The 13,415-nt window shown below is 42.5% G+C and overlaps 1 protein-coding gene across 1 annotated transcript in view; it reads right to left on the bottom strand.

The window, feature by feature from the left end:
* The window catches only part of SPATS2 (spermatogenesis associated serine rich 2), a 155,522-nt gene extending 142,480 nt beyond the window's left edge, over positions 1-13,042 (bottom strand). Inside the window, exon 1 of the mRNA XM_041736524.1 lies at positions 12,752-13,042. The gene's annotated coding sequence lies outside the window, so the exon portion shown is untranslated. The remainder of the gene's footprint in view (positions 1-12,751) is intronic.
* Positions 13,043-13,415: the final 373 nt, after the last annotated feature.

The raw sequence follows: 13,415 nt of genomic DNA, 5'->3' as shown, positions 1-13,415 counted from the left end.
GATAATGCAAATCAAATTCACAATATCACTTCACGGGACACCTGGGTGGTTCGCTCGGGTCATGATCATGGAGTCCCAGATCAGGTCCCGCATCAGGCTCCCTGCGTGGAACCTGCTTCTCCCTCTGCCTGCATCTCTGCCTCTGTGTGTCTCTCATGAATAAATAAGTAAAATCTTTCCAAAAAAAAAAAGTATCACTTCACTTCACATCCAGTAAAATGGCTACAATCAAAAGGGGTAAAAAAGGAAAATTACAAGTATTGACAAGGATGTGGAGAACTGGATCCCTCACACATTGCTGCTAGGAATATAAAATAGTATAGCCTCTGTGAAAAACAGACTGGTAGTTTCTCAAAAAGTTAAATATAAAAGTTCTGTGTGGGAGTGCCCAGGTGGTTCAGTTGGTTAAACATTCAACTCTTGATTTCAGCTCAAGTCATGATCTCAGGGTTGTGAGATCGAGCCCTGTGCCTCCCTCTCCCCTGCCCCCATCTCTCTCCTTCTTTAAAAAAAAAAAAAATTCTATATGACCCAGCAATCCCATTCTCAGCTATAGACGCAAAAGAACTGAAAACAGAGGGCAGCCTGGGTGGCTCAGCAGTTTAGCACCACCTTTGGCCCAGGGTCTGATCCCGGAGACCCGGGATTGAGTCCCGTGTCGGGCTCCTTGCATGGAGCCTGCTTCTCCCTCTGCCTGTGTCTCTGCTTCTCTCTCTCTCTCTCTCTGTGTGTGTGTCTCTAATGAATAAATAAATAAAATCTTAAAAAAAAAAAAAAAAACTGAAAACAGATTATCAAACACTGGTATATGAATGTTCATAGCAGGGATGCCTGGCTGGCTCAGCAGTTGAGTGTCTGATTTCAGCTCAGGGTGCGATCCCAGGGTCCTGGGATGAGGTCCTGCATTGAGCTCCCCACAAGGAGCCTGCTTCTCCCTCTGCCTGTCTCTGCCCTGCTCTCTGTGTCTCTCATGAATAAATAAAATATTTAAAAACAAAAAGAATGTTCACAGCAGCATTATTCACAATAGCCAAACAGTGAGAATGACACAACTGTCCATCAACAGATAAAGGCATAAACAAAATGTGATATATCGGGATCCCTGGGTGGCGCAGGGGTTTAGCGCCTGCCTTTGGCCCGGGGCGCGATCCTGGAGACCTGGGATCGAATCCCACGTCGGGCTCCTGGTGCATGGAGCCTGCTTCTCCCTCTGCCTGTGTCTCTGCCCCTCTCTCTCTCTCTATGACTATCATAAAAAAAAAAAAAACTTTCAAAATGTGATATATCCATACAATGGAATTGTATTCAGCTATAAAAAGGAATGAAAGACTGGTACATGGATGATCCTCAAAAATACTATGCTATAAAAAAAAATATATATATATACTATGCTACGTGAAAGATGCCAACACAAAATATCACATATTACAGGATTCCATTTATTTGAAATATCCAGAATAGGTAAACTCATAGAGACAAAAAGCATATTGGTGGTTACCAAGAGACACGGCAAGAGGAGAATGAAGAGTGACTGCTAACGGGTATGAGGTCTCCATTGGGGGTGATGCAAAAGTCCCAGAACTAGATAGAGTGATGGTTGTACAACACTGTGGAAGTTCTAAAAGCCACTGAACTGTATAAAGGGTTAATTTTATGTTATGTGAACATCACCTAAAAATATTCAACAGTCATGACAACTCTGTTGTCATGGGATTACTGCTGGACCAACTTAAAAATTCAGAAACACAGGCTTAGAGAAATTAAAAGACGACCAAGTCCACAGAGGGAGTAAGTGGAGGAATAGAGATTCAAAGCCAGATCTGTGCGCCGGATTTGTGACCTTTTTTTTTTTTTTTTTTTTTATGTTAACAGAATATAGTCCCTCTCACCAATAATTAATTCTATGCCCAGCTAGCTATAATCCAACATATTAGCAACTCCTGTGTGATACTAACAGGATTGCACTCTTAAATGTTATACAGCTTCCCTATTTTAATAAGAAATTAGAAGAAAAATAATACATGGAAATATTATAAAGATATTATCAGGGCAGCCCAGGTGGCTCAGCAGTTTAGCCCTGCCTTCAGTCCAGGACATGATCCTGGAGACCCAGGATCGAGTCCCATGTCAGGCCCCCTGCATGGAGCCTGCTTCTACCTCTGCCTCTGTCTCTGCCTCTGTCTCTGCCTCTCTCTATGTGTGTCTCTCATGAATAAATAAATAACATTTTTTTAAAAAAGATATTATCGGGCAGCCCCGGTGGCGCAGCGGTTTAATGCCGCCTGCAGCCCAGGGCGTGATCCTGGAGACCCTGGATCGAGTCCCGTGTCAGGCTCTCTGCATGGAGCCTACTTCTCCCTCTGCCTGTGTCTCTGCCTCTCTCTCTCTCTCTCTCTCTGCATTTCTATGAATAAATAAAATCTTTAAAATAATAATAATACTAATAAAAATAAAAAAGATATTATCAATATTAGCCTGATCATAACCAATAACATTCGGCAAATTCACATTTTAGGCGTCAAAAAGTTCAGCTGCCAAGAAGTTTAAGAATATGTTTAGAGCTATTTATTTCACAACAGAAATGAGTCAGTAGAGTGTGAAAGGATCATGTGTTCTCAGCTTTACTGCCCAACCAAAACTGTAATCATATAAAAAATGATTATAATTCTAGTCGTAAATGTTAAGATTTCAGGTAACAAGTAATCAGGATGAAGGTACCAAATATCCCTCCATTTTCAAGAGCTTTTTCTACTTCATCAGGTTAGATGCCTAAACAAATTTGATAATCACTATTATTGCACTGTTTCCCATGTTCCAAATTACAGTAACATCAAATAATAATACCTTGTAGTCTAACTTACAGGATCATCATAACATTATGTATGGGCGGGCAGACAAATGACAAATATCAACTTTTTATTTATTTCAGAGAGTGCACGTGCATGAGTCCCGGCAGGGGTTGGGGAGTGGAGAGAGATGGGACATGATGGCAAGCAGAGGTAAAAGGAGAGAGAACCCCAAGCAGGCTCCATGCTTAGTGCAGAGCCCGACACAGGGCTCGATCCCACGACCCTGAGATCATGACTCAGGCCAAAATCAAGAGTTGGACACTTAGTTGACTAAGCCACCCAGGTGTCCCAAATACCAACTTTTTAAAAACCAACATAATATCGCTTTTTGGCCTTCGGCTAAGAACAAGTGTAAAAACCAACATAAAATACATTTGCATAGTGATGGAGATGAAAAAGATTACCCAACTAAGTCTTGTTTAAAGCACTGTTGTGTCTGGGTGGCTCAGTGGTTGAGTGTCTACCTTTGGTTCAGGTCATGATCCTGTGGTCCTGGGATCAAGTTCCTCATTAGGCTCCCCACAGGGAGCTTGGTGCTCCTTCTGCCCATGTCTCTGCCTCTCTCTCTTCTCTCTCTCTCTCTGTGACTATCATAAATAAATAAATAAAATCTTAAAAAAAAAAAAAAGAACTGAAAACAGATTATCAAACAAACACTGGTATATGAATGTTCATAGCAGGGATGCCTGGCTGGCTCAGCAGTTGAGTGTCTGATTTCAGCTCAGGGTGCGATCCCAGGGTCCTGGGATGAAGTCCTGTATTGAGCTCCCCATAAGGAGCCTGCTTCTCCCTCTGCCTGTCTCTGCCCTGCTCTCTGTGTCTCTCATGAATAAATAAATAAAATCTTAAAAAAAAAAAAAAGAATATGTTTAGAGCTATTTATTTCACAACAGAAATGAGTCAGTAGAGTGTGAAAGGATCATGTGTTCTCAGCTTTACTGCCAACCAAAAACTGTAATCATATAAAAAATGATTATAATTCTAGTCGTAAATGTTAAGATTTCAGGTAACAAGTAATCAGGATGAGGTACAAAATATCCCTCCATTTTCAAGAGCTTTTTCTACTTCATCAGTATATATGCCCAAACAAATTGATAATCACTATTATTGCACTGTTTCCCATGTTCCAAATTACAGTAACATCAAATAATAATACCTTGTAGTCTAATTACGGATCATCATAACATTATGTATGGGCGGGCAGACAAATGACAAATATCAACTTTTTATTTATTTCAGAGAGTGCACGTGCATGAGTCCCGGCAGGGGTTGGGGAGTGGAGAGAGATGGGAAATGATGGCAAGCAGAGGTAAAAGGAGAGAGAACCCCAAGCAGGCTCCATGCAGGGAGCCTGATGTGGGACTTGATCCCGGGACTCCAGGACCATGCCCTGGGCCGAAGACAGGCGCTAAACCACTGAGCCACCCAAGGATCCCCGCAAAATATACTTTTAATTAATTAGCTAATATTTATTGAGTTTATATTATGTGACCTACTGAATGTTTTATGCCCATAAAATTCAATAGTCACAAACTCAACAAAAAGAAAATCCAATTAAATATCGGGCAGCCCCGGTGGCGCAGCGGTTTAATGCCGCCTGCAGCCCAGGGCGTGATCCTGGAGACCCTGGATCGAGTCCCGTGTCAGGCTCTCTGCATGGAGCCTACTTCTCCCTCTGCCTGTGTCTCTGCCTCTCTCTCTCTCTCTCTCTCTGCATTTCTATGAATAAATAAAATCTTTAAAATAATAATAATACTAATAAAAATAAAAAAGATATTATCAATATTAGCCTGATCATAACCAATAACATTCGGCAAATTCACATTTTAGGCGTCAAAAAGTTCAGCTGCCAAGAAGTTTAAGAATAAAAAAATGTTTAGAGCTATTTATTTCACAACAGAAATGAGTCAGTAGAGTGTGAAAGGATCATGTGTTCTCAGCTTTACTGCCCAACCAAAACTGTAATCATATAAAAAATGATTATAATTCTAGTCGTAAATGTTAAGATTTCAGGTAACAAGTAATCAGGATGAAGGTACCAAATATCCCTCCATTTTCAAGAGCTTTTTCTACTTCATCAGGTTAGATGCCTAAACAAATTTGATAATCACTATTATTGCACTGTTTCCCATGTTCCAAATTACAGTAACATCAAATAATAATACCTTGTAGTCTAACTTACAGGATCATCATAACATTATGTATGGGCGGGCAGACAAATGACAAATATCAACTTTTTATTTATTTCAGAGAGTGCACGTGCATGAGTCCCGGCAGGGGTTGGGGAGTGGAGAGAGATGGGACATGATGGCAAGCAGAGGTAAAAGGAGAGAGAACCCCAAGCAGGCTCCATGCTTAGTGCAGAGCCCGACACAGGGCTCGATCCCACGACCCTGAGATCATGACTCAGGCCAAAATCAAGAGTTGGACACTTAGTTGACTAAGCCACCCAGGTGTCCCAAATACCAACTTTTTAAAAACCAACATAATATCGCTTTTTGGCCTTCGGCTAAGAACAAGTGTAAAAACCAACATAAAATACATTTGCATAGTGATGGAGATGAAAAAGATTACCCAACTAAGTCTTGTTTAAAGCACTGTTGTGTCTGGGTGGCTCAGTGGTTGAGTGTCTACCTTTGGTTCAGGTCATGATCCTGTGGTCCTGGGATCAAGTTCCTCATTAGGCTCCCCACAGGGAGCTTGGTGCTCCTTCTGCCCATGTCTCTGCCTCTCTCTCTTTCTCTGTCTCTCATGAATAAATATATAAAATCTTAAAAAAAAAAAAAAGCATTTTCAACAAGGGATTAGATTACTATCTCAAGAAACCTAGCGTTTGCTTCTCCCTCTGCCTGTGTCTCTTCGTCTCTCATGAATAAATGAATAAATTCTTTATCAAAAAAAAAAAGAAAAAGAAACCTAGTGTGTACTAACTAGTAAGATATAACAAAACATCAAGCTTGCAGCTAAGCTATGGCTGATTTAGTCTGTGGTGGTTCTAGATCACTTGCCATTCAGGTACAATACTTTGGCTTCCTGTAATTCCATCTTAGTTATAGATGCATTTCACTGTTTCATCAAATATAAGAGAGCTTCTCATGATGAGACCCTTATGCTGAGGACTTGTACAGGATATGCAGGTAGGCAATGTAGGTAATTTACTATAAAGTTTAAGATGACCAAACAAAGTAAGCACAAGAGTCACGACACACTAATGCACATTTCAAATCAATGTAACAGAAGATAACCTGGAAGTGCCAGCAATGGGCTGACCACACTGACATACAATCAGAGACCAAGTGGATAATTTAAAGTATTGCTCTACTACTGATGGTAGCCTTACAATAACAGCAAATAATTTCCTACTGGACATATCACATGTACACAAGAGAGGAAAGACTGCAAGTTGTACACATTGGTTTTCCCAGTCTTTATAGGTCAATAAGAAGTATCATCACTGACAGCATCTTCACTTACTATCATGACTCATCTAAATCATATAATGGCCTTATCACAAATCTCCTCCTCAGGCCCAATATCCTTTTGCCCATTTTCAAGAACACACACACACACACACACACACACACACACACACATTCCACAACTAGTAATCATGATGTTTTGTTAAGTAATATAAAAAATCCTTCTTCTTACCAGCAATCCAAGGTTATTATTTAGGGTTTGAACTAGTAAGAATTGCTATGTAACCCACTAACCACAAATTAGTCATAGGACAATGACTGCAGAAGTTGCCTTTAAGGGATGTCTGGGTGGCTCAGTGGTTGAGCGTCTGCCTTCAGCTCAGGACGTGATCCCAATGTCCCGGAAACAAGTCCCACATCAAGCTCCTTGCATGGAGCGGGCTTCTCCCTCTGCCTGTGTCTCTGCTTCTCTACGTGTCTCTCATGAATTTAAAAAAAAAAAAAAAAAACCTGCCTTTAAGCTATTGGCTATATCCTCAAACCATGCAGAATTTGTGTAGAAGAGGATGTATATTTCACCCACCTCTACAGACCACTATGGTAGATTTGAACATGGAGAGCAAAATGTTGGCCTCTGACCCATCCTTAATATCCAGTAATTTAAACACAAGGAGTTTACAAACTTTAAATCTTTAGAAATACAGTGACCCTTGAGCAACATCAGTTTGAAATGCATGTGTCCACTTAAACATGGATTTTTTTTCAATAAATACAGTTCTGTAAATGTATTTGTTCTTCCTTATGGCCGTCTTAATATTTTCTTTTCTCTAGCTACTTTATTGTAAGAATACAATATATAATACTAGTTAAGTGTTTGGGAAGTCCAAAGTTATACACAAATTTTCCACTGCACAGGGGTCAATGCCCCTAACTCCGACATTGTTTTTTTTTTTTTTAAGATTTTATTATTTTATTTATTTATTTATTCTTGAGAGATAGAAGGAGAGACAGAGCCAGAGACACAGGCAGAGACAGAGCCAGAGACACAGGCAGAGGGAGAAGCAGGCAGAGGGAGAAGCAGGCTCCATGCACTGGGAGCCCGACATGGGACTCGATCCCGGGTCTCCAGGATCGCGCCCTGGGCCAAAGGCAGGCGCCAAACCACTGCGCCACCCAGGGATCCCCCTAACTCCGACATTGTTGAAGGGCCAACTGTATTTCGGAACCAACAACCACCTCCAAAGTGTGAGCTAACTCTTTTATGAAGCTCCCAGAAAATGACATGAGACTCAAGTCCCTTTGTAACACAATAATCTCAAGAAACAAGATACAGGGATAATTAACCTCTTTGTGACATTTAGAAAAAACGAATCGGGAGGTTAGATCCATCCTAAGAGACAATCCACTGTCAGTCTGCAGCTATTTCAATCTACTATACTTGGTACTACACAACTCATATACATATATATATATATATACACACACACACATATGTCCTATAGAACTCATATATTCACTTATATGTGTATAAACATATATAAGAGAGGAAAAATATGTTTATACACACAAATACATATATGCATATATATGTGTGTGTGTGTATATATGTAGAGGAAAAATGGAGTCAAATAAGTGACTTGAGCTAATTTTGCTTCCTGCATCACAGCTACCTTCTTGAAATATTTAAAGCACATAGCAGGCACTCAAACTTTTTTCAGTGAATGACAGGATGCACAAATTAAGCAGTAACCAGCAGCTCATACACCTAAAACTTTTTTTTTTTATGTAAAACATTCTTAAATAAGTACCCTGAATTTCAAAGGCAGCAAAGTGAACTAAAAATGCTCTTTACTACTGACACATTTTTCAAATACACATACAGATCATGTTTTTAAGATGATTATCCACATTTACAGGTATGACTGGAAAGATCTATATATAACAAATGGTTCCTTCCACTTTGGATATATTTCACACTTTAGAACAGATACTCCCATTTTCTTCATGAGCTGAGCTGTCTGAAAGATTTTCAAAAGTACTTTATTGCTAAGTTGAAATGTATTTTAATGTGCTTGCCAGATGTCATGATACATAAATATAAATAGGCAGAAGCTAAGAGAGTCTTGAAAAGTAGGTAAATCATTTCCTTTTGAATCACTTCCAGTACAAGTATCCTACAAACTACAGAAAAAGTCAGTAGAGGAACCATCACCCCTCAAACATAAGGCCAAGTGCTACCTTCAGGTGAACACACATAAAACCACAATTTAATAGTAACAACAAGGGCAGCCCAGGTGGCTCAGCAGTTTAGTGCTGCCTTCCCCCCAGGGCGTGATCCTGGAGACCCGGGATTGAGTCCCAGGTCGGGCGAGACCCGGGATTGAGTCCCACGTCGGGCGAGACCCGGGATTGAGTCCCACGTCGGGCTCCCTGCATGGACCCTGCTTCTCCCTCTGCCTGGGTCTCTGCCTCTCTTTCTGTGTCTCTCATGAATAAATAAATAAAATCTTTAAAAAATAAATAAAATAAAATAAAATAAAAGTAACAACAATTCACACAGGATTTGGGGCTCAGTCGGTTAAGTGTCCGATTCAGGTCATGATCTAAGGGTTGAGATCGAGCCTGAGACGGGTTCCATGCTCAGCAGATTCTCTCCCTCTGTTCCTCCCTCCACTTGCACTCACTCTGTCTCTCTCTAAAATAAATAAATAAATATTTAAAAGTAGCAACACTTCCTCAAAAAGTTAAACAGAGAATTATCATATGAATACCAGAAATCTCACTTCTTAGTATAGATCCAAAAGAACTGAAAGCAAGGACTCAAACAGATACCTGTACACCAATATACTTGTACAGCAGCATTATTCACAATAACCAAAAGGTGGAAATGACCCAAATGTCTAAATGGATAAACAAAATGTAGTACACACTTTTAAATAGAGTATTATTCAGTCCTTAAAAAGGTATGAAATTCTGACACAAGCTAAGATAAAATATTGATGAACTTTGAAGATATCATGCTAAGTGAAATAAGCCAGACACAAATGTTCAAATACTATTATTCTACCTATATGAGATCCCTAGAGTAGTCATATTCATAGAGACAGAAAGGGATATGGCTGAGGGGAGAGAGGAATGGGAGTTATTGTTTCAGTTTGGGAAGATTAAAATGTTCTAGAGGTGGATGGTGGTAAATGCTGCATAACAATGTGAATGTACTTAACACTACTGTAGGGGATCCCTGGGTGGCTCAGTGGTTTGGCGCCTGCCTTTGGCTCAGGGCATGATCCTGGGGACCCAAGATCAAATTAGATCCACATCAAGTCCCACATTGAGTCCCACATCAGGCTCCCTGCATGGAGCCTGCTTCTCCCTCTGCCTGTGTCTCTGCCTCTCTCTCTCTCTCTCTCTCTCTGTGTGTTTCTCATGAATAAATAAAATAAAATCTTAAAAAAAAAAACAAAACACTACTGTACTTAATGGTTTATTTACTTTTAGACTTAATGGTTTAAATGGTAAATCTTATGTTATCTATATTTTATCACAATTTTTTTTAAAGTAACTGATCAAGAATGATGGTCAAACTTTTCTGTTTTCTGGCAAAAACATATCAAGAAAAGTGGTAAAAGTCTATAACTGGCATGCTTCACTGTCATCCCTCCAGAACCTAGATGACTTACCTGAAAGTCAAGACCTCAGAATAGGAAGTATGGACATGCCATTTTCATGTTGTTACAGATTTACTCCAGGCAACTGAGGAAGCTGAATTATATTCTACAGGAAATCATTTAGTAAATAATGAATGAGCTCCCCTTCCCAACAATTTAAATCAGGGAAAAACCCAAGCTCTTCCTTCCAGTCTCCAACGGAAGTAACAAGATTGAAATAATCAGCTGTACTTCTAACAAGAAGCACAAGGGACCTTAAGGAGTGACTTTAAGTTCTCAAGTTTAATATTGTAGCTCTACAATGGGAAACAGCAAGCAGCAATAATAATAATAGTATATACAAATTTCCTTCACTGTTTTTAGTGATTTGTACAAGTTACCTAAACTTTCTGAACCTCATCTGAAAAATAGGGATAATGTTTACATCTAATGAAGTGTTACATAAAAAAACTTGAGTTCAGTGCCTAGAATACATAAATGCTCAACAAAAATTCCCTCCCCTCCTGCTGTTCTCTAGTATCTGAGGCCCTCTGCTACTCCTGATCAGCCCCCAGGGGTTATGCTGATGTTTTGGCCAACAACCTACAGCTCCTCCCTCAAGCCCCAGCTGTTTCTCTCAGTTCTTCTAGTTTCACTCCCGGTTTCTAAGAGGATCCTGTCTATATTTAGAGATAATGCCAGTACCAACTGTGGACTCAACAGGTGCTTGGGAGGGCACTTGAGCTCTCAGCAGTTTTCGATTGTTTTCCAGAGTTAATTGGTTCTGACTCCACAATTGGCTGCCTTGACTTCTACAAGAGGCCACCTAGGCACAGTATTTCAGCAGTACACTAGATGAAACAGAAGACTAAGTGTCTTCACAGGTCATACTCTTAGTAAGATTAGCTCTATTATCTGGACCTCAGAAGATCTGTTAAATCACAAGAGCAATAAATATATATAAATTCTACAGATGTAGCCCACTAACCCAATCTTCATCTAAATCACCATTATCATATCAGACCCAAATTTCAACCAGTTCATGATGTTTCTATTACAACCAAGTTTAGGAAGAGGGAAATAGCAGGTCCAACAACCAAGCAGTGAAGATTTAAAGAAGGCATCCAACACAGCTAGGTCTGAATGCAGCTTTATTTACTAGCTCTGTGACCCTAGTAAATTATTTAACCTCTTAATTATAAAATAAGAGATAACTGTAAGGATTAAGCTAAATGAGATAATGCATGCGAAACAAACTTAGCACCTTGCCTAGTCCACTGTAAGAGGTCAACAAAGAACCACATTATCACTAATGAAGACACTCCTCGCTTTATTCAGTTTTTGTAAGATAGAGGAAAAGCAACAATTTATATCATTATTTTTGGATCTTTATAAAGTAGTCTAATGCTACCATCCAGGACCCAGCCAAGAAATATAAACGGATAAACTCCCAGAAATCTTAGGTGAGTCAGCAAAACTTAATACCCAACAAATAAAAAGATTAACATCAACTATTTACGAACACTCAGTGGAGTGGTAACTACTATTTCAAAACCAGCAATCTTGAGTCTCGTACCATTCAATATTTGGTCTGGAAATCCAAGTATCAAGGGAATCAATGCAAAGATCATAACCCCAGAAATACTTTCCCACAGTATTTTCAAATCACCTTAGTTCACACTGGAAGGTATAAGGCAGCCTGATAATATGATATCAGTATCAAGAATTTCTTGAGGCAGAACCCAAACTCTCCCAGGAGCATATAAAACCAGTGGCAGATGGTACATCAACATTTCTCAGTGAGAAACTGCAATTCTAACAAAGTATAGATAACTTCGATTTTATCAAGGCTATTCATCACCTTTTAGTCTAAATGAAAAAAAAAAAAAAAAAAAAACCTCTTGGTTCTCCCTCCCCAAACATCCTGAACTCTGCATTATTACCGACCTAACTCAAAGCAAGATGCCTACCTACCGTTGGTGCTGTGTCCTCCCCTGCTTTCATTAACCACAGGTAAATTACACCCAGTAACCTGATGAATATAGGAGAAATAAATACCACAGGCATGCTTCATCAATGAAACGGGCTATAAATGATAACCGAATTATTAAAAGAACAGCTTGTACTGCTCAGCAGAGGGACCAACCTGAGAAAGATCCACCTTCCCAAAAGAACCCAATCATCCTGGATAAATTACAAGATGCCCCTCTTGTCCACCTCCCCTATACTCTCAAACAAGATCTACCCCTTCCGCCTTAACTCAAGCCCAGACCACACAGATTTTATTTCTCTGCTACCGTTTGCCTTATTTTCCTTTCCGGCCTCCCCTCACCCCTCATTCCAAGAATGTCTAGCTCTTTTTTTTCCAAACCCCACTTTGCCCCCAAATCCTGAGGACCCCGGACACCCACGCAGATGACCTTAACGCATCCCCACTGCATTCCCAATCCATTGTACTTCTCGTCCCAAAAGACCCATCCTTTCATTCTTTCCGAGCTCTCGTTGTTTCTCAAAATCCAATACCCCACACACGCTCACACCAGAGTCCCCCCCCCCCTTACTCCATTGTTTCCCCGGCCTGTGCCTCAGGAAACCGCCCCCCCCCGGCCGTCCCCCCAACTCGGACCCGTGTGCTTCGGTCCGCCCCACAGACCCCAGAAGCCTTTCGCCCTCGGGGCACTCCAGGTCCCAAAGGGCTCACGTCCCCCTCCTCTCCACATCCCAACCCCCAACAACTACCCCCTCCCCCGTGTCCTCCCTCAAGCCCGCTCTCTGCACCCCTGTGCCCCCCCCTTGTTCCTCACCAACCCCTCCAGCCGGCACCCCTCAGCCTCACCTCCCCGGGGCCCCCGCAGTCGCCGCGTCCCCCCAGTTCCGGGCTCCGCGTCCCGGACGCTCCAGGGTCTGAGGAGAGGAAAAGGAGCTCCTCCGCCTCCTTCTCGTCGTCTTCCAGAGCGGCCGCCGTCGCCGCCGCGCTCCTCCCCCAGCTCTCCCAGAGCCGGACGCCGCCCCGCCCCCACCGCCCCCACCGCCCCGTTCCCCGCTGCGGCCGGGCGGCCGGCTGGGATCGCAGCCGCTGCTGAGGGCCGGAGCGCCGGCGGCTCCACACCGACCTCGCCGCGGCTCGCGCTCGTCGCCCCGCCCCGGAGCCCGCTCGGGCGCGTGCGCGCCAGCCAGCCAGCGCTCAGGGCGCGTGCTCGCGCCGGCGCGAACCGGGCGCGCCGAGCTCGACGCCGTCGCCGCCAGCCCGCGCGCGCGCCGGGGACCTGCGAGCGCCGAGGCGCGCGGGGCGGGAGGCCGCCTCCGGCCGGTCGGGTTACCGCTCCTCCCGAGAGCCTCGCGCAGCGCCCGCCGGGTCGCGCGCCTGAGTTGGGGGAGCGCGGGCGTCGCCGGGCATTGGGGAGAACGAGGAAGAGCAGGGAGTGGAGGAGTGGGGCGGGAATAAACTAGATGGGGGGGCCGGGGGGCCACAGCTCGTGCCCCGGAGCAGAACAGCCCAG

Source organism: Vulpes lagopus, chromosome 21 (assembly GCF_018345385.1).
Source record: "Vulpes lagopus strain Blue_001 chromosome 21, ASM1834538v1, whole genome shotgun sequence".
NCBI classification, from domain to species: domain Eukaryota; kingdom Metazoa; phylum Chordata; class Mammalia; order Carnivora; family Canidae; genus Vulpes; species Vulpes lagopus.
Note: the sequence above shows the minus strand (reverse complement) of the source record. Positions and strands in the feature narration are given on the sequence as shown.